Source organism: Octopus bimaculoides, chromosome 21 (genome assembly GCF_046866305.1).
Source record: "Octopus bimaculoides isolate indiv1 chromosome 21, ASM4686630v1, whole genome shotgun sequence".
Classification (NCBI taxonomy): Eukaryota; Metazoa; Mollusca; class Cephalopoda; order Octopoda; family Octopodidae; genus Octopus; species Octopus bimaculoides.
The window spans coordinates 7,099,136-7,124,820 of NC_142948.1; the positions used below are offsets into that span (position 1 = coordinate 7,099,136).

Here is a 25,685-nt window from a genome sequence, read left to right on the forward strand (position 1 = left end):
GCGCAAAGCAAGTGGGTGATTTAATGACAGAAGAGACAACAACATCACTCATAGTAGCTTTCACAGATCTCAAATGGGAACAAATACTATACCCCACCCCCAAGACACACACACATGACAAATTTTCAGTTTTTGTCAACCAAATTTATTTACAAGGCTTTGGTCAATCTAGGGCTATAAGAGAAAACACTTACCCAAAGTGCTGTACAGTGAGACTGAACCTGAAACCATGTGGTTTGGATGTGAACCATTTAACCACACAGCCATACCAGTTTCCAGTAGGTTTTTTAAAACTCATAAGCCCAGTATTTAGTTGTATATTCAACATATTATTCAATACTGTGAAGCAAACAAAAATGAACTGCCCAATATATGATGACATTTTATCAATAGTAGCATCCTCAGCAACATTGTCATATATTACTAACATAGATAGGAAGGGCATCCAGCTGTAGAAACTCTGCCAAATCAGACTGGAGCCTGGTGTTGCCATCCGGTTTCACCAGTCCTCAGTCAAATCGTCCAACCCATGCTAGCATGGAAAGCGGACGTTAAACGATGATGATGATGATGATGATGATGATAGATATGAAAGGCAAAGAGTTTAAAATATTTTGTGAAGCATGCCCAATGATATATCAAAATATCTGCAACAATGAATTCATAACCATTAAATTTATATCCTAAAAGTTTGCTTATTCAATAATTTCAATTATATTTATTTTATCAATCCTAGAAATAGAGTATAAAGTTGACCATTATTGGAGCTGAATTTAGAACACTAAAGAATTAAAATATTTCATAGTAGTAACCAGTTTAATTCTCTATTTCAATTCTTATTCAAATGGTTTGTTAAGCAAATAAATTCAGTTTTATATAGAGTCAGTCTTAGATCAAGATGTATGAAGTGAAGTAAAGTTCTGTGGTACTGCAGAAACATATGACTGAAATATTATTTTCTTACGTAAGAAAAAGCCACAGATTTAAAGGCAAAGAGTAAATAATAATAAAACTGATTATTTCAATATGGGTATGAAACCTTAGAATTGCTCTAGGAAAATGAGGTTTTAATGTTTATGATATTCAAAATATTAACAGTGCATGTCATCTCATTCCAACTAAAAATTATCTTGTGAGTTCAACTTCACAAGAAATTAAATCTGTAGAGGGATATTTGACACAGACATAAAATTATTTTTTACAAGAAACTGAAATGTAATGATCACAATAATCGAAAGTAACACACTGGTATTATTTTATCAATCATAGAAGGATAGAAAGCAAAGCTAACTCCAATTAATTTTACAAATGAAAAACATGAAGCAACAAACAAGATGCCATAAAGCTTTGAACCCAATAGATTTAGCTGGCAAGTGAGCATCTTGGAAAGTCAAGGTGAAAATTTTCCTTACAGGACAATGAATTCTTCAATAATAGTCCTTCATGTATTCATTTAAGATTCACCGTAAACTAGAGTATGGTTAGATATATTGATGAATGCTTTAATCTGTTTTAAATCAGTCATATTTTCATTATCAGATATTATGAGAAGTACCACCCCAATACTATATAGATACATATTTAATCAAGTGAGAAATTTAAATGAAGTAGATCTTTCTCACAGTGTTTAATACTAATGTCATTAGCATATAATTCATAAGAAAGTTTAAACATATAAATCCCATGGGAAATTTCCACAAAACTATAAATATATGTATTATATAGAAACACTTCTTTGAAGAGTTACAAAGCCTGAAGTTTAAGAGTTTGAATATATACATATATATATATATATATAAGACATTGACATGGCTGTATGGTTAGGAAGCTTGCTTCCCAGCCATGTTGTCTTGGGATCAGCCCCACTGCGTAACACTATGGGCAGGTGTCTTCTATATAGTCTCAGGCCAACAAAACCCTTGTAAGTGGATTGGCAGATGAAAACTGAAAGAAGCCTCTGTGTGTGTGTGTGTGTGTGTGCGTGTGTCTTGTCTTGTCTTGACATGTGATAGTTGTAAATGAGTATCACCATTATGCAAGCAATGTTGTTTGCTTCCAGTCTTTGAAGGTAAAAACATGTGTCTGGCCATGGAAAATATAATCTTGCTTAAAAACAAATGAGGGTAAGTAACAGTAAGGGCATCTCGCTGTAGAAAATCTGCTTCAACAAATTTCATCTGACCCATGCAAGCATGGAAAGTGGACATTAAATGATGATGATATTTAATTTGATGAACAATTTGACTATTTATTTCATAACATTATATATTTCCTTGAGAAATGTGTTTTGAGAAATTCTTCATAGAATTATCATCATGAGTAGTTCAACAATTCAAACTCTCACAAAAAATGGTGCTGTGTAAACTATTTTAATTATTACCGTTTAATATTTGCATTTAGTTATCAAACTTTGTAAGATACAAAATCATAAACCTTCACTTAAAAACAAGTCCCAAAGTTCAATATAAGGTTGTGTATCATAATTTAAAAAATTTTCTTGAGCATATTAGTCATGTAACTGAACTCATTGAACTGGTTACAAATAGGAGTGAATGCTAAATCACAAACTTAGCTCATCAATGGATTAGCATAAATATAGTATTAATGATCATTGGCTGATTGCGAAAAACCTATTTGAAAATGAAAAAAATATTCACTGTTTTAATATTCTATTATAAAGCAAGGATGCTGAGTTTACAGAAATAATAGAGCTCTAGACTAAAAGCTTCAGTTTCCTCCTTCTCCAAGTTCTCTCTGATTATTTTTACTTTGAACAATAATATTGATTTCGAATTTTGACACAAGGCCAGGAATTTTGGTGACTCCAGTACTCAACTGGTATTTATTTTGTCAACCCCAAAAAGATGAAAGTCACTCAGAACATAAAGACAGATGAAATGCTGCTAAGCATTTTGCCCAGCATGCTAATGATTCCGCCGGCTTGTCACCTTAAATGTATCAGTAATATTATTAGCTTATTTCAATTAGCTAAATCCCATCCTTTACTTTCAAAACTGTCAAAAAAAAAACGAAAGAACAGAAAACTTTGTAAGAATTAGTATCAATTTAATTTTCAAAAATATATAATTTCACCAATTGAAACTTATTCATATAAAGAAGAAACTTGTGTCAGTTAAGTTAAAAACCAACTTCACACAAAATTGATCTGCTAGGCTTAAGTGTAAGGCTTATTTTCCAACATTTAAATGTAACTATAATCCATAAATACTCCAGTTCTAGCCTACTTAGGTTGATCTCATATCAGATAACACCTATTGAATTTACTAAAGAGAAGAAAATAAGCCAAAGGATGAAAAACAGAAATTAGTCCACCAGATACTTGGGGATGCTGTGTTATCTATGGCATTGATACTACTAAATAATTATGCCAACCAATAATGTCCAACCAGACAGATGTTTTGACCTCTTCAAGTTATCCCACCATTATAAAAAAAATTTAGTGAAGAAGATCAATATCTAGCAGATTAAAAAGATAAAAATATATTTTTTTTACAACTACTTATTGCAGTTTAAGACAGGGTACAAGTAGGGGTTCACCAAGGATCAGTCCCCAACCCTTTCTTGTTCATCATAGTCCTCTAGGCAATAACAGAGGAATTCAAGACAGGCTGCCCCTGGGAGCTCCTCTATGCTGATGACCTTGCTCTTATCGCTGAATCACTACCTGAACTAGACAGGTTGTCACAGTCTGAGTCAGCTCTTACTAGGAGATACTGTCTCTTACATGTGTCTCACATTGCTTAATTTATTTCTTTATCTTACACAGCTTCACAGCAATTAATATGCTTTCATCCCACTGGATGCATATATTATCCAACTGGTGTTCTGCTGTCCACTATTTTCTTTATTATCACTGTTAAATAATGTTTGTTGTTCCTTTGTAATTTCATTTTCTAGGAAAAAATTTACATTCTTGCGAAGCAAAAAGAGCTTTACTTTTGGCAAGATAAATACTTTTAATTTCATGGGGCAGCAAACAGTAAGAAAGATACTCCAACTTCTTGTTATCTTTTATTATCTCTTTTACATCTCTGCAAAATGTTTGCACATTAATTATATTCTCACTTCCCATTTAAACAACTTTTATGGTGGAACAAAATTGAGGATTTGAAGCAACAAGAGAAAAAAATGAGAAGGCAAAAGAAGAGAGAACAAAGACAGGAAATAAGAGAAAGACCAAAATCAACAGATAAGGGAAGCTGACAGGAGTGAACACAAATGCGCAAGATACAGTATCAAAAGAGAAAGTCAACAGGCTTTGAGAAAGACATGAATGGTGAACAACAAACTGATTATATGTGACAAGAGCGATAGGTACAACAAAGTAAAATGAATGAAGATTAACAGGCACAATATCAGGAAAGATTTCATGAAAGGATTCAAGTACAACAAGAAAACACAAACAAAGAATAGTTGCTTAATTTGAGAATTTCTTTTAAAAAGAAGTTATCAGAGATGGTTTGGTGTTTTATATTATATCAGAGTGAATGAGTCACTGTTGAACCAAATAATATTGGAGAAATGAATAGATACTATCTTTACTGTGTGAATTTGAGGCTCATTTCTGAGCCTTCTAAATTGTTGTTACCATTATAGTAAAATATGACTTGCTCATTTATAGCCTTATCCTGATGAATTCAAACTACTCTTTGATGCAAACAATAAGAAAGCTAATAATTTCAGGAACAATATCCAAAATTATAAGTTCTGCAGTTACTGCACCAGAAAGTGATTTTATTGTTTTAGAAAATCTTATCATTCTCCTTCTCTATGCTGAGCTCAGAAAATGATCAACCAACATGATATTATATTAGTGAAGCTAATGATGTTTTACATTTCCAGACGGAAGCATCTCAAAATTCAGCAAGTTTATTTATTGTGATGAGCACAATACAAGAAATTATGATTTTTCACAACTATATAAAAATATGTGTTTGACAATTGCAAGAACTTCAACTTGAAGAAAACACACTTTCCCATAAATAAAACCAGAACTTCAAATGAGGTCTTCACATCAGAGAGTACAATTTTTTTTACCAGTACTTCATGTAATGAAATTACTACTGTGTTTATTGTTGAAAAGGAGACCCTCTAGAAAAGAGATATCAATATGATAATTCATCAAGTAATACACCACTGCAACAAGGGTCATATATATATCTTGTCATCTTGACCCAATGTGTTACATTCTTATTTCTCAATGGTGAACTGGGTTGGCACAATGATAGGTAGCATGTTGAAGAATAATAACCTTTGTTCAAAATAAGATTACAATTCAAGAGTTCTACTGCTATCATCTTGCATCCAGTTTGTAAGAAACAAGCAATCTCAGCTACAAGTTGAATAGTACAATGAGCTGATGGGTCACCTTGCAGCTAAAGAAGACCAGACTATTATACTGCAACAGATTTTTCTATTGCCTATCTTATTATCAAAAAATATTTTATATTATGAAACAGTGTTGTGAATATTTATGCATCAAAATTAAGAAAGAAAACATACACATACATACATTTATGTGCATATGTATGCATGTGTGTGTGTGATATATAAATATAAATAAGATGTTCCAAAATATTTGTTTCAATGTAGTTTTACATTTTCCAATAAATTTGTCTTCCAATAAACAAATATTTTTTTATGAATATACCTTTGAATGTAACAGACATTGTTTAATATGTTTGTATATGATGATGCCAGCATAGAAAACAGTCACTAAATGATGATGATAATGAAAGTGGTTTATATATACATATATATATACTCACACACACTATATTACCAAATTAACTCTCCTCCCCAAACACCAACACATCATCTCCCTATCTCTCATACTTCCCCTACCTCTTGTATTATTACTATTCTGCTACTCCTAACTCCTTCTGTATTATCAGTCATCACCTATTCTCTCCTACCTTCCCATCTCATATGTATCATTACCATCCCCCTACCCTTTTACTATTTTCACCCTACAATCCTACCTAATCTCTACAGTCATCACCTACTCTTACCTGTTTTCCCTCTGTCTATTTATCACCAGCCACTCCTCAAATCTTGTTCTTCATTATATCTGTACTTTCATCCATGTCCCATCTCTGACCATTCTTTACTCAGCTCATATATTCTTGCAACCTTTATACCACCTCCAGTCCCTGTTTTTCTGTCACCACTCAGCTCTGTTCACCTTCTTGCACTTTCAAGGCCTAACCTAAAACTTCATCACCATTGTTTTTATCTCTCTTTCCAGTTTGACTCACCCACTCCTCGACAAACATGAGTAGCTGTGTAGCTCTTCAATAGCAAGAAACCTGTTCTGTTCCTTATCTCAGAACGCATCCACTCATCTCTAAGTATAAAGCCACCTTCCTCTACTGTAGTCTCACTCAGTTGAAGAGGTTTTTAATCTTGTGAGCTAATGCATTGGCCAAAAGGTTTGTTCACTTTTTTAGAGGAAAATAAGATACAATTTTTAAACATAAATCAATTTATTCAATCAATGATATAATTGTCATTTAGTTCCAGTATCATCTGTCATCTTGTGGGCAGGTCCATTATTCCCTGCACAAAGAATTTCCTGTCTTTACTGGCAAAGAACTCTTCCAAGTAAATTTTTACACTCTTCAGAGTTGAAGGTCTGTTTATTCAATGAATTTTGAAAAGACCAAAATAGGTAGAAATCTGAAGGTGTAGGGTTGGGTGAATAAACTTTCCAGCCAAGCCCCAATAATGTCTGTCACATCTGCAATGATGTGGGCAGTCTGGCATTGTCATAATGTAAGACAATGCTCTTACAATTAGCAAGTTATAGACACTTCCCATGGATTGCTACATTTAATTTGTCCAGCTCGTTAGAGTACACATTCAAATTGATTTGATGGCCCTGTTCATAGGAAGAAGCTTGTAAAAAACAACACCCTTCCAATCCCACAAATTGAAAGTATAGCCATTTTTTGAATGAAGTCCTACTAAGCAGCTATCTTAGTAATATATGCATGTAATGATGCAACATTACTCATGTGGATTCCCAGATCCCAGTCTGAGTGTACTCTATGACTACAATAATCCCTGGTCATGTATATTCCATTTGCAATTTATTTGCAGAACAATAGCAAAGCACTTGAAATTTTCAGCATTGAACTTCATTTTGTTTCCTTCGGCCCTCTTGTATATTGGGTTCAAGTCTTAGTGTAGTTTTGCCTTATCATCAGGGTTCTTGACTGATAATGCTGCTTTTGTATTGTTGACACAGCGAGTGAAAGTGGTTGAGTGTATGAATGAGGGCATGTCTTAGAGAAACACCACAAACAATAATGGTCCTAGTACAGCTCTCACAGAATATCCATTATAGATTGATAGCTTCTCAGAGAGAGAACCATTGACTGCAACTTCCTGACTCCTACCATTTTAAAGGTCATGCAGCAACTCACCTAGTTTTCCAATTATGCTGAGGTTACATTGTTTATGACATAACATTCCATGATCAACTTTAGCCTTAGCAAAGTCAAGACATATGCATATTTAAATGATTGAGCTACTACTGATTCGGTACCCAGTTGCAATACTGTACTAACCATGTGAAGCAGCTCTTTCCTGGATAGTGGCCATGTTGCATGTCAGTGAGCAAGCTAGATTTTTTCTTGGAATATGATCAGCTTCCTTCTGACAATGTGTTCCATGATTTTGCTGATGGATGAGATCAGAGAGATAGGCTTGTAATTTTTAGAATCTATTTTGCTTCCTCCTTCGTAAGTAGGACATACTATACCTTATTTTAATTTCTTGGGAAGTTTGCAATATGCAAGGAAGCTCTGGAAAACTATCAACAAAGATTTTGTCAGAGCCTTCTTGCATTGTTTTAAAAGAATTGCTGGAAAACCATCAGAGCTTCTTGTTGAGTTCAAGCTCATCTCATCAATGGCTAATATCACACCCTCCTCTTTTGTCATTATAATCAATAATTACCTCTTCACTGTGCTGAGCTGTGGTGTTCAATAACTCAAGAGGTTAATTCATTTGAATATCTTCCAGTAAAGCAAGTGAAAACACTTTGGAATTGTTTACTTAGTATTCCCCTTATCTTTTTGGAATCTGCCATCAGTGACATATTTTCTTCAATCTTGTAACACATTAAGGTGTACACTTTAGCAAATTTGAGCCCTCTGGGCTTCTTTTCATATTTTTAACTGCCCAAGATTCTCTTTCTTCCCTCTCCTTTATAGAGGAGAGTCTTAGTTTGTTTTTGATCTCTGAAAGCCTTTTTTTAACGAGACTTCTTGCTGTCATTAAGTTGTTTATTTAAGCAATTTGAGACCTTGTCCCAAAATGACTCTCCTGCTTCAGTGTGCTTTTTTGTGCATCATCGACATACATTCTTTAAGTTTCACATCACTGTCTTGTAGAGAGAAATTTTGGGACCAATTTTGTTTCCGGATCTCTTTTGAACAGATTTCAGGTCAGCTTTGTAGAAATTCAGGCTGGATAGGGTTCAAGTGCTTCCTCTATGGTAAACATCATTGATTTACATTGGATTTGTTAGTTATAATCTGTTATAATCTATGTTATAATCTGAAAAAAGCATTGGTATCACCCTCACATTATGGAAGATATATATATGCATACATGACCATATATAAGAGACTTCTTTGGACCACCTTCATCCCTACCGTATACACACACAATATACTGTGATTGAGAGTGCTGGCTGGTTGTAAAGCAGAAGAAGCTCTGTTGTACTATCAGCCAGCACTTGTTCCTGTGGGTCACTTTTATTGTTATTCAACACCTATTCTTACCTTTATCTTATTACCTACTCTTACATTTATTCAGCACTTGACTGTAATAAATGGCAAACCCAAGCAAAAAACAAAAAAAAAACAACCAGTATGGAGAAAGTTTATCAAGTTATGCCAAAGCCATGAACAGCCATAGTTGCAATGACCGACTGCAGATAACTCGTCAATCACTGCTCAACCAACTCTACACCCTAATATCCCTTTGCTTCTTCCACCCAGTCACCCATTCTGGCCCTTCTGATATTTTGCTCCCTCTCTCTCCACTATCCTTCTCCTAGGTTACCTGAGAAAATGGACACACCTTCTACACATATACCCCTATCCTCCCAATGACTAGCTGACCAGTCTATGACCAAAAGCATTTTGGCCTGGGCAATCTTATTTCATATAAACCAGAGATTACTTTGGTTAAAATTTTCTTTGTGTGTGTGTGAGAGCGTGCGTGCATGTGTTGTAAGATGGAATTTGAGGTAGTCTCGCAGCTATTTCTAGCAGGTCAAGTAACCACATAAGACTTCCTTTATGGGCTTGAGTAAAATTTTGTAAACCAATTAACTAAAATTTATCTAATTGGTCATTTTAACATCCAACACTGAGATTAAATAGGATTTTCATTACTTTTTTGTTTCAATTGTATTGTTTCAATCTTTATAAATGTTTTATCCTCTTCCATTAAAGTATGTTTTCTATTCCTGTTACTAGTGACATAGTTTAGATATGTATTATATAGTTCATATCAACTATAGATATTTTTTTTGTTTGCTTTTGGTTTTGTTTTTACTGTGATTAACTGCAACCTTCTGAAACTACTGGACTTGTGCCAAGTCTAAAAATAACACTGCAAAACTATTAATCTTATCAACATATGACATAATCATATTCTCAAGATTCATCTCAGATTTTCTGAAGGTTTATAGCTGTTATTGTATATCATATAAACTTAGCATGAATCTTCAGAAATAGGTGAAATTCCTGATACTTCCCAATTATAAAAGAGAGATACAAAAGATAGATATATATGTATAGGTAAACACACACACACAGATATTTTGGAAATCATTACTGACCACATACATTTACAATAATTTAAAGGAGAGTATTGTAGTTCGCTTGAAGTATTGTGTATTGTTTGTAAAGAATAGAAGATTTTGAACGGTACAACAATGCACTATAATATAAAAAATGGACTATATACCTGTTGTAATTTAGTTGACAAGTCATTATCCTCTTTCTCTGAAGGAAGTTTCTTTGTATTCTAACATACAATTAAATTTACATATTTGAAACTGTTACAGCCAGTCAGTTCTTATCAGTGCCTAAAGTTTACCCAAGAACAATATTGTTCTTATTCATTAATAGTTCTTTATAGAATGCCTACATGCAGGTTTCACTAACTACCATTGCCCAACCGATTGAGAACTGTGAGCACCTGGAAATATTCAAGATGTCAGGTACCCAATCTTAGACTTCTCTTGACTGAGGACTGCACATCCAAAGAGATGTGCTCTGAAGAAACTTAACTGACAAAAGACAACCACATCTGCTCACCAAACAAGTATCTTTGTAACTATTGCAGCCTCATTGAATGTCAACCAGCATCAGCCACAAAACACAACAATTTATATTTGTATGATGCAGCATTTGGAAAGATTTGCAATGCATTATCTTTCTAAATATCTGAAACTTGTGCCACACTAAAATCACAATATTTAATAATTCCTGCTTCCATCCCGAGTGCATCATTGGGATTCACTAAAAATTTCAATCTCATACAGGAAAATAAAGCAAAATAACCATGTGTTGATGTTCCATGATATGAAATGCAGATGAAAGTATTTTTAGAATGTCAACATCAAGTGGAACCCATCCTCCCTATAAATATAATCTACAGCACGAATCACAGAATATAATGGATCCAGCCAAGAACTGAAAATAGGTTTCAAACTCAGAATGGCAATATACTCTCGTTGAGCTATGCTGCTCATGGCTCACAGTCTTCAGTGACTTTTTTCTTTTATTTTTTTCTTGAAAAGTCTAAAATGATATAATCTATAGATATGTAAACATTACAGCTGTTGTTTGTTGGCATGTTCAGGAGAATTCAGTTGAGGATGATGCTTTTATGTTCAAACATAGATAAATAATAAAAACAATATATATATATATATATATATATATATATATTGTGAGTAATTTAGACAGTGAAAAAATAAAAGATGAGAGTGAGTGAGGAAATGAGGAAGTAGATGAAAGAGAAAATGAGAGAATGGAAGAATAAGGGAGAATTGAAAAAGAAGGAAAATGAAAAGGAGACAGAAGTTAAAAGATGAAATATGAAATGTAAAAAAAAAATAAAAGCAAGACAATGAAAAAGGAGAGAGAGAGATAGAGAGAGAGACAGAAGAGAAGGTGAGAGAGAAGAGATAAAGTCAGAGAGAGAATGAAATGTGGTAATAATGACTCTTTTTACAGCAGACTGATATCATAGCACAGTAAGTAAATTGGTTAAATGGTCTGGAAAATCATACATATTTCTCAAATACATATCTCTTTACATGTGTCAAAATCAACAACAAAAACAGCTACAACAACAAGAACAGTCTCAACACAAATGGTTCGTTGAAAGAGAGGTAAAAATATCTCATTGTCTTGATGACAATGGCAATGTTGATGTGGTTGGGAGTAGTCAAATCAATTATGACAATATTTAATGAGAGATAATGACACTCAAGACAACAGAAGGGATACTGATGGTTATGTTGAAATGTTAGAATTGGTCATCATTAGCAATAGTGGTGAAGATAAAGAAAGTAATGGCTATAACTGAGTATAATAGAAGTGGTGGTGGTGGTGGTAGTCTGGTGATCACAGTGGTTAAGAGCAGGTGGGGGATATTCAGTAGAATTGATAACATTGTTGAGAGTGTTAATAATAATCTCAGTGTGAATGATATAAACAAGTGTAGTTTTAGTTATAGTGATGATGTAAAGTAGGAGTTAATCCTTTTGACACCAACCTGCCCAAGACTGCCTCTGATTCCATGATACAAAATTCCTATTTTAAAATTATCTAAAAACCTTTTGATCAGAAATTCCATGCTATTTAAGTTCCAAACACCTGCTTCATTTCTAAAGCTGAGTGAACTGAGCAATGTGAAATAAAGTGTCTTGCTCAAGAACACAACACACAGCCCAGTGTGCATGTGTGTGTGAGAGAGAGACAGACAGAGAATCAAACTTAGTACTTGACTAGTGCTCTTTATTCATCAATCACTAAAAAATAAATAGTGAAGTTGACTTTAGTGGGATCTTAGAATGCAAAACTCAGAATAATTACCATGAGGTTTTTCTCCAATGCTCTAATGATTCTACAAATTGGATAAAACTATGCTTTCTGAGTTTGTGTGCAAAGATTTCAGAAATAGTTGAAAGTAAGGTTAAAGAATTTCTAAGTAATACTTCTGATAAGGAAGAGAACATAGAGACTTATAAAAGATAACTGGAAGTTTCTATGAGAAACCAATCTTGTGGATGGAGCAAGGCTGCAGCCATATGAAATGGTGACATGGTGGTAGAATGGTATAATAAATAGAAACATACAAGTTAAAAGACAGGCCTGGAAAGAATAGATGGGGGGAGTAGAAGTATATGCAACAGTGGTACCAGCTCTTGAAGCTGAAAAAATAACAAAACATGAAAACAGGGAAAGTAGCTGGGCCAGCAAAACTAGTCACCAAAATGCTGAAAATATTTGGCAAAGTTGGACACAATCATTTGCATAGTCAGTCAGATCATACAGGGATGTCCCCAATTGGCATAGTAATGCTATTGTCAACTGTTACGAGGGTAAAGGAATACTTTATGAAGAAGCAACTACAGAGGCATAAACTTCATGGACCAAGTTATATAAAGAAAGAACCAGAGTTATAGCACAGCTAATTAGGAAGGAAATTAATTTAGATGAGATATATTTCATATGAAAGAAACAGAAAGTTATAACAACCAATTGGGAATAAAATTAGCCTAGATGAGATACATTTCAGGTTTGTACTAGGATGGGATACTCTAACTTCCTTCTTCCAAGTAAAACAACTATGGGAGAAGATTTTAGCCAAGTGCAAAGAACTATACTGAGCATTTATAGACTTCAAGAAGGCTTTTGATAAGACTTCATGCTCTGTGTTCTGGTGGTTATAAAGAAAACTGTTTGCAGATAAATGGCATGTGAGAGCATATGAATGTCATTTACAAGAGTAATTTTTACAAAATGAGAGTTAATCAGTTTAAATAAAGAATTTAATAAACTCCATCAGCACTTGGTTCTCAAATTCTTCTTTTCCCCACTGTCGTTTTTGAAGGAGGTTGATGTCAATGGAAGTGATAATGGAGCATGCAGGGGGTTTATATAGATTTTTTTTACATATGAATATTATTGTTATACTCATATGCTATATGTGTGGATTTACATAATAACAAAGCCTTCACTGTAGTTTGACCTGGCCTGCCTTATGGAGTGTCAGCATTGTAACTGTTTCTTGTAGTCATTACAATGTCACAGCACTTTTCAAAGTAGTGTACACAAAGTGATTGTAACCCCAAAATGTTGAACATACTTCGATGACCAAAAAACACCTTGAAAGAACTAAAATAATTTATCATCAACATATTGTTGCTAATATTGTTTATTCCAAGTCAATACTGATTAAACAAGCCTAAGGAAACCTGTAAACATAGGCATTCTAGTCATAACAATCCTATCTTTTTTAAAGACATGTAGGGCTAAATTACATCTTATTTCCTCATCCTAGGTGGTAAGGTGTAATTTTTACAAGCAATTTGGCTTCTATTTCTAGCAGATCAAGTGATCATACAGTTCCTAATGGCAGTGGTTGTGATGATGATATAAATATATTTTAAAAATTTATTTTGAATAAACAAAAACCCCTTTTTACCAAAGCATGTACAGAGGCGTATCATGGTCAACTGAATCAATCCCACTGACATTGTTGTTTAAAGGTTCTTAAAAAGATGAAAGACGATGTAAAATAATCATCCAGTTTGAACACAAAACAGGTAGAATATTTTGGCTAGATATGGCTGGTTTCAATACTAAAGATTAAGTCAAAGGTAGTTCTATTGTTTCATGAGAATGAAACAGGTAGTTGAGGTAGTTGATGAAGTATTTGTTCAAAAATTAATTTGCAAATTTCTCAATTTACAAAACAACCCCTCACACCTTACAGAAAAATAATTGAAAAACCATTGAAATATGTGCATACATGAATATGTGTTTGTACATATTATGTTGGAGTGTGTACATAAATACTGCTCTGTTGTGCAGAGATGTACACTATCCTAAGTTATCAACAAACAAATTGTATTTATGCAAATGTTCAGACATTTTTGTCAGAGGCTTGGCACAAAAACTTGGCTAATCTTGCAGATGATGGAATATAACCAAAATCTACTACCTAGACTAGCAACTATCACATTAGTTACTTCATTTCTATGCTTGGGTAGGTGGTAGACAATAATGCCCATTGCAATAGAATATATACTTTCCCAGGTGTTGTATTTTTTCCTAATTATATTTCTTCATTAAAAGCCTCCAGCTGCAATTGTTCATAAGACAACTATACAGCTCTCTTCTTATTTTCAAAATCCCACATTATCTATAAGATAGATATTTAAAATGATGTTTTTCAAATGTCTTCTTTCAAAAAAGATTTTTGCTATATTCTCCAGAGGCATCTCAACTAATTAAATAATATAATCTTCTTCCCCTCTTTATCTAATTCTGTTACTAGAAATTGTGACAGTTTATGGTAGCTTATCTCAATTTTCAAGAAAAGTAGCAAATGAGAGACACTTTTGCACCTGAATAACTGCATCTAAAAAGGAAAATATTTAGCACTGCAACTGCAAGCTAATGAAATACACATACCAAGCTGCAATTCCACTGGATAATGCAGTGGATAATGCTCAATTATGATTAAATAGATTGGATCAGGGGTGAAGGATATGTGATTTTCAGATGTCTGGATTCTGCATTTGGAAATACATTTTTGTTGATAGCATGCACACTTGTGTGTTCACACACACATACATATACACACAATGAATAAATATAATATTAAGCAAGTTATTAGAAGGTCAGTTTATAATTTTATTTCTTAATCTAATATTTATAATTACACTTTCACAATAAATGTAATTACATTTTTCAATATATTTGATAAAATTTTGTTTGTTATTCCATAATAACAATTTCCTTACTAGATTTCATTTAATCAATGAATCCTTCAAATATAGAAAAAAAAGTTCTTTGCCCTGCATTTGAAGCGTCTTAGTCTTGGGTTTGGGTAATGCCCCAAGTGAGAAATGAACTATTGAACCTTTGACAAACAGAAATACAAATGACTCAGTCAGTTACAACTTACAACAAATATAGTAACAGTGGAAAACAAATATTTCATATGTTCCAAAAAGAAAAATTACTAGATTATCTCTTTAAACAAGTTCTGACTTAAAGAATTCTCTATTCTCCCAAGTTAAAATTAGCAATCTCTAGTGGAAGAGAGTTTGTGTGATTATGAAAAGATATCACACAAATATGATAGCAAAGTAAAGTAGAAGCAGACAGTAGAGTTGTAAGAGAAACCAAGGCTCATTATCTACGAGATATGGTGCTTAAAGTGAAGAAGTGAGCATTAGCTATAAAAAGTGACAAAACAAAAGAAATTATCTCAAGATTGAGAGAACAAACATCCTCTACAATCTAGAAAATCTGAAGTAAAGACTCAACAATATTTGTTAGCATAAGACTGGAATGGAAGAAAACTATTAAATGTTTCCACAGTATAAGTTGAAATTTTATTTCTGATAAGAAACTGCGTTACACTTTATTGATAAGGAAGAATTGTGACTGAGATACTTCTTCTCCTTATCATCATCACAATCATTGTTGCAAACGGAAACAATCCTATCAGTTCAAATGCTAACACAAACACTACTATCATCTATAATAAACACTATCACTATGAATAACAAACAGCAATAATAATTAAAATTTTCCAACCTGTTACCATGTTCTTTTGTGTTTTTGTTGTTAAACACTGCTTTGTTTGGATCTTTAATCATGTTCAATAAGCTTTTTCTAATATTTGTTTGTTTTTATATTAGTTGTTTAATTATCTTTAATATTGCACAGGCCAGTGGTTCTCAACTGGGGTCCATACAAGATTTTGTTGTTAAAATTTATCCACAATAAATTTGTTATACTTCTACAATTCACAAAATATTTTAACAATTTTTTTAATACAATTCCTAATAATATTTAACCCTTTTGATACCAACTCACCCGAAACCACCTCTGGCTCTGCAGTACAAATGACTTGTTTCCAAAAGTTCTGAATTAAAATCTTCCACCAAAACCTTAGTCACAACTTGTGTTCCTAACACTAGCTTAATGATAACTAAGTTATTTTACGAAATGCTTTGTTATATTTTAAATTAATTGAAAGAAACACAAAGCATCTCAACAGAAATATGATAACAAATTGGTTATGAAAATATAATGGATTTTTTTTTTAATATTGAATGCTTATGAGAGTCCATCCAAGTAAGATAGGAATCAAAAAGATAGGTAAAAAGCAGTCGAGAAACACTGCACTAGACCCATCGATAACTGATTCCCCCAGTCTATCTCCACCATCCATATCACTACTATTCCTTTCTCTATCTTTTTAAATCATGATACTTGAGTCAAATGGATTGCATCAAAACTATCGGTATCTGGTGTACCTCCCTTGCTCTTCACCACTACCCTCAAGTTCATCTTTCAGTAACATTCATCACTCTCCCTTACCAACTAACATAACTCTGTACTCTCTCCTTTTATACTGCTAGTCATTACTTCTACCCCAGGTTGATCATTAATAAAATCTATAACACTCTTATCACTGATCATTTTTATGACTACCTACCATTTGCTCTACTGATGTATAGTCACCAGAGCAAGTGATAGATGGCTGTATATCAGATGGTCAGTCAAACATGCATTTGTCAGTTGTGTCTCTCTCCTGTTACCCTCTACCATTTCTGACACCCTACTTTTACTACTTCTCTTCATTATTCCTCTAGCATTATCTCTCCTATTTCTCCCCACTATCATGCCATCACCCCATGAGATAATGTACGATTAATTAAAAACAATATGAATAAATAATCATTTCATTTGAGTAATCTGAATGCTAAAAGGTTAAGTGGCTGATTCAGTTTCACTTGAAATGTGTGATGATATCATAGTATTTTAAGAGGGTGCAATGGAGCAGTTTCTTATTGTTTTCTCTTAAAAGTAAAAAAAAAAAAAACCTTTTGATTTCAAAAGGAGAGTAAATTATCTCCACTGTGTTTTGTCCTTCGGAGATGTAAATATTGTGAACAGATTGCAACTGGCATGAATTTGGATTGCCAAGAACTCACCTAAACAATATGGTACCAGCCTATAACACTGATGTTTGTGGCTATTTTCTATACAGTAACTTGTGAGGTAACAAAACAATAATCTATTATACAGCGACTATCTTCGTGAGTGATTATCATTTTACCATCTGTTTACAGCTAGTTTGCTTAGGCCATTGAGAGCTAAGAGTCTTTGACATGAACATAAATAGGCCAGTCAGCTGCAACACTCAATCATCACTACTATGATTAATATAATTATCATCATCATCATTAGCATCCTTATCAATAGTCTAGTAATTACTGATAACACATTCTTCAAAACAGTTTTAATTTACGTTTCACATTTATTAAGCTAGGTCTACCCAACAGAGTTTGACATGACTCCAAACATACACAATATTGATTTAACATAGATAAGAGTCTGATGTGAGTTTGGAGACATTTTGCATGTTTGTGTAAGTCTTTACAAACATTTAACAATAGTAACATTGTTTTACTGCAAGATACTTTTCATTAACAATGAAGGCTAAATAGATAAAAAGTTCTGGAGCCAAAGATTTTATATTTTGTTATTTGTACTATAGTGTTTTAATGGATAAAAATCTGCAGGAATAATACCATATGTATTTCAATGACTTCCTTTGGGTTATATTGACAATATCACTAAGTAGGATTCTGTCACTTAGCTTTTCAGAGTCCCATAACAACCTGTTCAAGCTTGGTGGTTAAAATAGAATTTATTATGAAGATAAACATTAGATCTATAGCAAATGTAACATGTTCAATAATTTTAATTCTAATTTCATCTCCTGCATTAGCAATGGTGAGAATGACAAAGGGAGGCCGATACAATTTGTGATGGAATGGGCTAGAGAAGCCTTCAGTAAAAATGAAGGTAGTTGTCAACCTCAGACAAATTCTACTACATGCATTGAATATTTTTCCCTTTTGTTTATCCATGTGTATACGCCATGATCGATCGCTAACCACTACACATTTTTTTCCTCTACTTGTTTCTTTCTGTGGAAGAGCGTAGGCTCGAAACATTAAAGACTTTCTCAATTCCCGAGCGTTATACTAATACATCTATTTGCTTTCTACACCACCTGTCTTCATCTGTTTTTTTTTTTTGTGAATTCTCCCTATAAATAAACACATACTTATATATGGGGGCACATACACAAATATAAATAAGATTAATAATAACAAGCCCACTCTATTAATATATGAGTGCCTGTCTTTTTTCAGACATAAATTTTTAAACAACAAAATATAGGTATGTACATGCACACACACACACAATGAACTTACGCAGAGTTTCTGACAACAAAATTTCACATACAATTCATTGATGAACCAAGACTATAGAAAAAGACACTTAACCAGGTGTTGTGAAGTGAAACAGAACCCAGAACCACATGACTGCAATGCAAACTTCCAGTTATGCCTCTAATACAATACTTATAGTAAATTAAGAACACAGCCTACCAACAAGAATCTTGCTATTTTACCCAAAGTTCTATATATACACTTCACAAGTGCTATATCATTTGACAGGCAATTTTAATCAATTTGTTTTTTAATGAAATACATACAATTCAATTGTCTTGGTTTTTTTTTTACATGACTATCAATAGTTGCAGATAATTGCTTACATGACTGTATGAGGAAGTCAAGCAGATAACATTCATTTGATATCTCTGATTTAGTAAAACCATTTTTGTTTAGAACTGTTTGTGTTACTGTTTAATCTGTATTTTCTTAGAATTCTGGCATTAGATTTACTAATGAACTTGTTATTTAACATTGTACTTTTAACAATGCATGGAAATAAGAACAAAAAATAGCTTAACTAATATAAGAAAAAAAAAAGCTCCCAAATAACCATTTATGATTAATGTTAACAATAATCCTAAATGGATATTTTCAGTCATTTTTGTTAAGAAGATAAGCTTAATATTTATGAATGCTATATAATAATAATACCTTTTGACAGCTGAATAATGATTTCTTAATTAAGCATGAAACATCGTTTTAGAGGAGGACAAATGAAAAGTTGGTGACATTTGCACTTATTCCAAGGTCACTAGAAAATTAAGCGAAACACTTCCTGCTGGCAATAGAAAGTACTTCTTGGACTCAGTTTTTTTAGGAACTTAAAAAATAGCATTTGTGTTACATTTTTCTTTCATAGGCATTAAGACATAATCATTTAAGAAAAAAAGCAATAGTTAGTTGATTTGATTCCAGTATACTGTTGTAACTTAAACAGTTGAATAAAGTAGCTTCATCTTATTTCTCACATATTCCTCATTTATATGTGAGATTGATCCAGCAGAAGAAGATTTGATTTGGTTTTTCTCAAATGAGAAAAACTTCGACCAAGATCAAAAAGTTAACAGAAGAAATGACAGACAAATGTCCTCAAATAACTTATGCACCCTGTATATGTATGTATATATGTGTGTATGTGTGTATATACATATAGGTGCAGGCATGGCTGTATGGTAAGAAGCTTGCTTCCCAACCACATGGTTCTGGGTTCAGTCCTACTGTATGGTACCTTGGGTAAGTGTCTTCTACTATAGCTTTGGGCCAACCAAAGCCTTGTGAGTGGATTTGGTAGATGGAAAGTCCATCATATATATGAATATATATATATATATGTACATATATATTTATGTGTGTGTGTATCCGTTTGTCGCCCAGCCATCATTTGACAACTGATGCTTGGTGTGTTTATGTCCCCATAACTAAGTGGTTCAGTAAAAGAGACTGACAGAATAAGTACTAGGCTCACAAAGAATAAATCCTGGGGTCGATTTCTTTGACTAAAAAACCCTTTAAAGCAATGCTCCAGCATGGCTACAGTCAAATGACTGAAGTGGCTGTGTGGTAAGTAGCTTGCTTACCAACCACATGGTTCCAGGTTCAGCACCACTACGTGGCACCTTGGGCAAGTGTCTTCTACTATAGCCTCGGGCTGACCAAAGCCTTGTGAGTGGATTTGGGAGATGGAAACTGAGAAGCCCGTCATATATATGTGTATGTGTGTGTGTGTATGCGTATGTGTTTGTTTGTGTGTCTGTTTGTCCCCCCACCATCACTTCACAACCGATGTTGGGGTGTTTATGTCCCCATAACATAGCAGTTCGGCAAAAAAGATTGACAGAATAAGTACTAGGCTTACAAAGAATAAGTCCTGGAGTTGATTTGTTCAACTAAAGGTGGTGCTCCAGTATGGCCGCAGCCAAACGACTGAAACAAATAAAAGAATAGAAAAGAAAAGACACACACACACACACATGCATACATACATGCCACGCATCCATAATCTGTCTGGTTTTCAAAAGTATTCTAAAAGAGGTAGGTTCAGCTTAAGTTACGGAGCACTTTACATAACATAATGGCAAGAATAGTTTCAGCAAATACTGAAACGTCTTTGAATACTGGTGCTGATTATTTAATGTTCATTGTGAAGGGCTTATTTTTATGCTCACAAAATTGAATTAGAAGACGTTAGACAGACTTATAAACAGACACTGAAGTAAATTCATACAACAGCTGGATTTGTAATGATCTCAGGATCAATGATTGCAAAGCCTTTGAAGTGAAGTTATTAAATCTCATAAACTTCTTTGTGTATGTATAAAATACTGACCAATATATGTAAGTAAGAATGTAATATACACCCAGCATAGTTGCAAGAAAAAGAATGAGAAAAAAAGATGCAAAATAATGAAGATGCTTACCTGATATTTACATGAAGAACAATACTAAAACAATCAAACAAAATAAGCTTTCCATATCTGCAAATTTGCTTCCAAAGTAACAATACATACATTTAAAGAACGCTGCCAAGAAATATAGGAAGTACTCTTTTGAATCGAGATAATGGTACAGGAAGAAACATTCATATACATAAGTTATCCACCCAGCATAATACATATTTAATATATATGGTGTATTCCAGAAGTTTTGAGATGTTTTTTAGGAAAGACAGATGTAACTGTCCTAGATTATTGTAAATCTTAGTATATCATTACTATACATCTAATAAGTTGATCTGCCAGCAATTTTTATTCCAGATTAAAGGAGACAGCTGTAAAGGTACTTTGAACACATCCTACTAAATACTACTTGTCACAGGTGACTGGTTTGCTGAATGTAGTCAGGACATGATGACAATTTGGAAATTTGCTATGCAGTTAAGTTTTGTGTTAAACTGGACAGAATGCAACAGAAAATTATGAAATACTCCAGATTGCTTATGTATTAACTTGTATGAACCAAGCATCTTTTTGTCACTGGCACAAGAGGATAAGGATAGTAGAGAGGAGGTGGGAGTTGATGCAAGGTATGGGAGGGAGAGGGATGTTAGAACATCAGAGCTGGTTAAGAAAGTCCACAATTTTCTGGATGAAGACAATCATGTGTCTGTAAAGACAATTAGCATACAGTTTGGAGTTGGAATGGCAAGTGTTCTCAGAATTATTCATGAACTTGTGCAAAGTTTATTCCCAGGGTGCTCAATAATGAAAAGCAGGAAAGATGTTGGTGACAGCTGGAAGATGGTTGAGCTCATTTCCTCCAATCCAGGGGTACTTGAGTCTAGTAACTTGTGATGTCATTGCAGGTATTATGTCAGGACACAAAGAGCTGGAAGCAATACTAAAAAGGCATCTCACTCAATCTTCTAACAGTTTTGTTAACCCACCATTCTTAACTGGCACTATTTTATTAATCCCAAAAGGATAGAAATCAAAGTTGACTTTAGCAGGATTTGAGATCAGAGTGCAGAAAACTAAAACAAAGAAAAATTTCTCTGATGACCCATACCTTTTAATAGTGCACAGACAATGTACTCATACCTTTAAAACAATAAGAATGCAAACCTTTACCTACTACAAGTTTACATTCATGGATGCCTGTTGTATTAGCACATCCACGGTTAATCTGATCTTGGTATCCTTAACTCTTCAAATTGGTCTCTCATCAGATGTAATGAATGTTGGAACAACAACACTATATCACAGATGTTTCATCAGTATTATACACTTGTTCTGCTGTTAAATTTTTATCAGTGGTTATCTTTGCAAACTCCTCCATAAATTTCTGGACTGCTTTATAATCAACAGATATCTTATCACCACAAACCTTTAAATATTTTCATGCTATGCTGTTGAAATTTTTCTAACTAAACTTATGAATATTCACAGTTATATTCAGTTCATTAGCTGGGTTTGCTTGTTTCTTGACTATCACTCCATTACGTAGTATATGTTCACTCCAAACATTGACAAATTCATTCCATCAACACATGATCAAGATCTTGATTTTTTTGCTCTGTGCAACGTTTTTCCTTTTTCCCATTAACTTTTGTTCATTACTTTCAGAGTAGACCTTCAGCAGTTTATTCTATTTCTTCAGGACATACATAGTGGTTGACATTATTTACATTTGACGGATATTTGTCCTCATCTTGTTTGTTGTTAACACAACGTTTCGGCTGATATACCCTCCAGCCTTCGTCAGGTGTCTTGGGGAAATTTCCGTCAAATGTAAATAATGTAAATAATTCCTCATCTCTTAAATATAGAACTATACATAGTGGTTGTTTCAATACCAAAGTTCTCAGATTATTCACACTTACTCTACTGTCAAATTTTTTCAACAATTTCACTTTTGATAGTATCAACAAATTTAAATGGTTCCTCTTGTTTTGCTTTTTTTCAATATTATACATAGGAATAGGCAGTGAGCTGGTGGAAAATGTTACAATGCCAGGCAAAATGCTTAGAAGCATTTCATCTGTTTTTACGTTCAAATTCAGAGTTCAAATTCTGCCAAGGTCAACTTTGCTTTTCATCCTTTTGGGGTCAATAAAATAAGTACCAGTTGAGCACTGGGGGTCAATGTAATCAACTAATGCCCTTCCCCAAAACTGTTGGCCTTGTGTTAAAATTTGAAACCAATAATCCATATAGGACTATCGGTCAGTCTATTTAGTATTTTCAACAGATCAGCACTTTGAAATTGAGTGAAAAAAAAAATATCCCTTACATATGAAAACAGGAAAGGGTCGACTCCAATAAATATCAATCCGGACTATGCCTGCACGAAAGACGAGCATGAAACGAGCAAACGAAAATTATATATCTTAGTAGACGTCTCCACCACAGACGAGCATAAGTAAAATAGGGAAATGTTATAGAATTGGTGTTTAGCTTGTCATTTACAAGTGATCGCGTTTCTCTAGTCTAAATCTCCAGCTCATAAAAAGGAGGACCGTGAATAGATTGCATAATCAACGAGGCTAGCGCACACAAACACAAAGACATTACGTAAAAAGAGAAAGTAGGAGAGAGAGACTTTCGCGGGGTAACGTGGAAGTGGGGGTATAAAGAAATGCAAAAACAGTAGTATCTTCTTTCCTCGAAAGGTGCAAGGAACGAAGGATGCATCAGATTCTACCTTGTAAAATATAACAGCTAGAAGAGATGTGTGTGTGTTAGAGAGAGGGGGGGGAGAGACAAAAAGATTTGAAGAGAGATGCAGAAATAGAGGAAAGGAATTAAATGGAATAACTCGCCCAAAACTGAAGAATTTGAGTTTCTAGTTTGGGAAAACGTGAATGAGACAAACAGATGTGGGCATGTATGTGATGCTGAATTTATTCAGTTAAATAAATAAGGAGAAAAAAAAGAAAGAATAAGAAAGAAATGAGAGAAAGAAACAAACTAAAAGAAAAGAGAGAAGGAAAGAAAGAGAAAGAAAAAGAAAGAAAGAAATCGCAGGTACTATAAAGTTATCAGTGACTTATCTTCGTGCATTTAGGTTCTCACATCAATATTTGCAACAGTAAAGTATAAAGATGCGTGCATGTGCCATCATGATTAAAAGCTTTTATATAAAGGTTTAAAATATTCCTCGGCCATATTTACAAAGGCGGTAATAACATCGTATTCCGACGAACAAGGATCCTATTTAGAGCCGCATCATATGTCCCTGGCCAAATCAATTCAGAACCCTATAGTGTTTATTCACTGTTAGAATTGGAGCCCTAGATGCTTGAGGCCACCAGGAAACTGCCCGGTGTGCCCAAGCCTTAAGACGGCAAATGGCTCTACTTCACCCCCTCCAAATAACTAACTAACCAGAGAACTGCCACTCCGTCGGTTACGACAACGAGAGTTCCAGTTGATCCAGTAAAACGGAACAGCCTGCTCGCGAAATCAACGTGCTAGTGGCTGAGCGCTCCACAGACACGCGTGCCCTTAACATAGTTCTCAGGGAAATTCAGCGTGACACATAATGTAACAAGGCTGGCCCTTTGAATTACATTTTAGCCAACCGAATGGGCTGGAGCAACGTGAAACAGAATGTCTCGCTCAACGACACAATGCACTACCGGGAATTGAACTCAAGACCTTACCACTAAGCCACGTGCCTTCGCAACTATCCAGAGAAAGATAAACGCATTATATTATATAAGAATTTTGAAGAATTGCAAAGCGCTCTGCAGATAAAAGTATTGGTTCTATTTGCATTGAAATCTGCTTATTTTTAGCGCATGTAAAGAAAGAAACAAAAAGAGAAGAAAATTAAACGAAGCGTCACATATTATTGAAAGAAGTGTTTGTTTCGGATCGCAAAGTACGAAGGCGGGAGAAGGAAATGCGAGCGGTCGCAGGTAAAGTACTTTCACTGATGAAATGTCATCAAAAGGCCAATCTACGTATTTTTCTCCGCTTATCATCCATTACCAACCAACTCCAACAAACCACTAACTACCATCGGTCTTTTTTTTTTTAAATGTTTCTTCTCAGTCATTTATTTGCGAATGTATTATTTTTACATTGTTACCATTTTAGATACAGAGCAAATAAAATAGATTACGGCAACAACTTAAAGGATTATTCTTTCAAGTTATATATCCTGTAGCATGTGCTCGCTGCCTTGAACAGTTCGTTTTACTGTATTATCAACAGTGCGAGTAACTGGTGCATGTTTAACAATAAAACAAGTAATAAATACAAAAACAAAACTTAAGAAAACGAGACATCTGAAGTAAATGGTGCTTCATCTGTTATCATTCCAAACCGTACCAGAATATATCAAATATATTTGTTTTTCAGGTAGATTATATATATATGTGTATATATATATATATATATATATATATATATATATATATATATATATATATATACATAAAAGATTTATATTTATTATCAGACATGCAAGCAGTAAGCAAAATGTTAAAACGATATACCAACATAGGAAAAGATTAAATATCAATAAAAGAAAAACAAACGGCAGGTATTAAATGGACGAGAGAATATATGAAAATAAACAGATACGCAATCAGGCGGAGTTTCAGTATAAGCACACTACTTAACCAGCC

General features: G+C 33.8%; 1 protein-coding gene across 5 annotated transcripts in view; it reads right to left on the reverse strand.

Moving 5' to 3' along the window:
* Nucleotides 1–25,685, reverse strand: part of LOC106880510 (voltage-gated delayed rectifier potassium channel KCNH8) — a 135,701-nt gene that overhangs the window by 52,602 nt on the left and 57,414 nt on the right. The window lies entirely within an intron of this gene.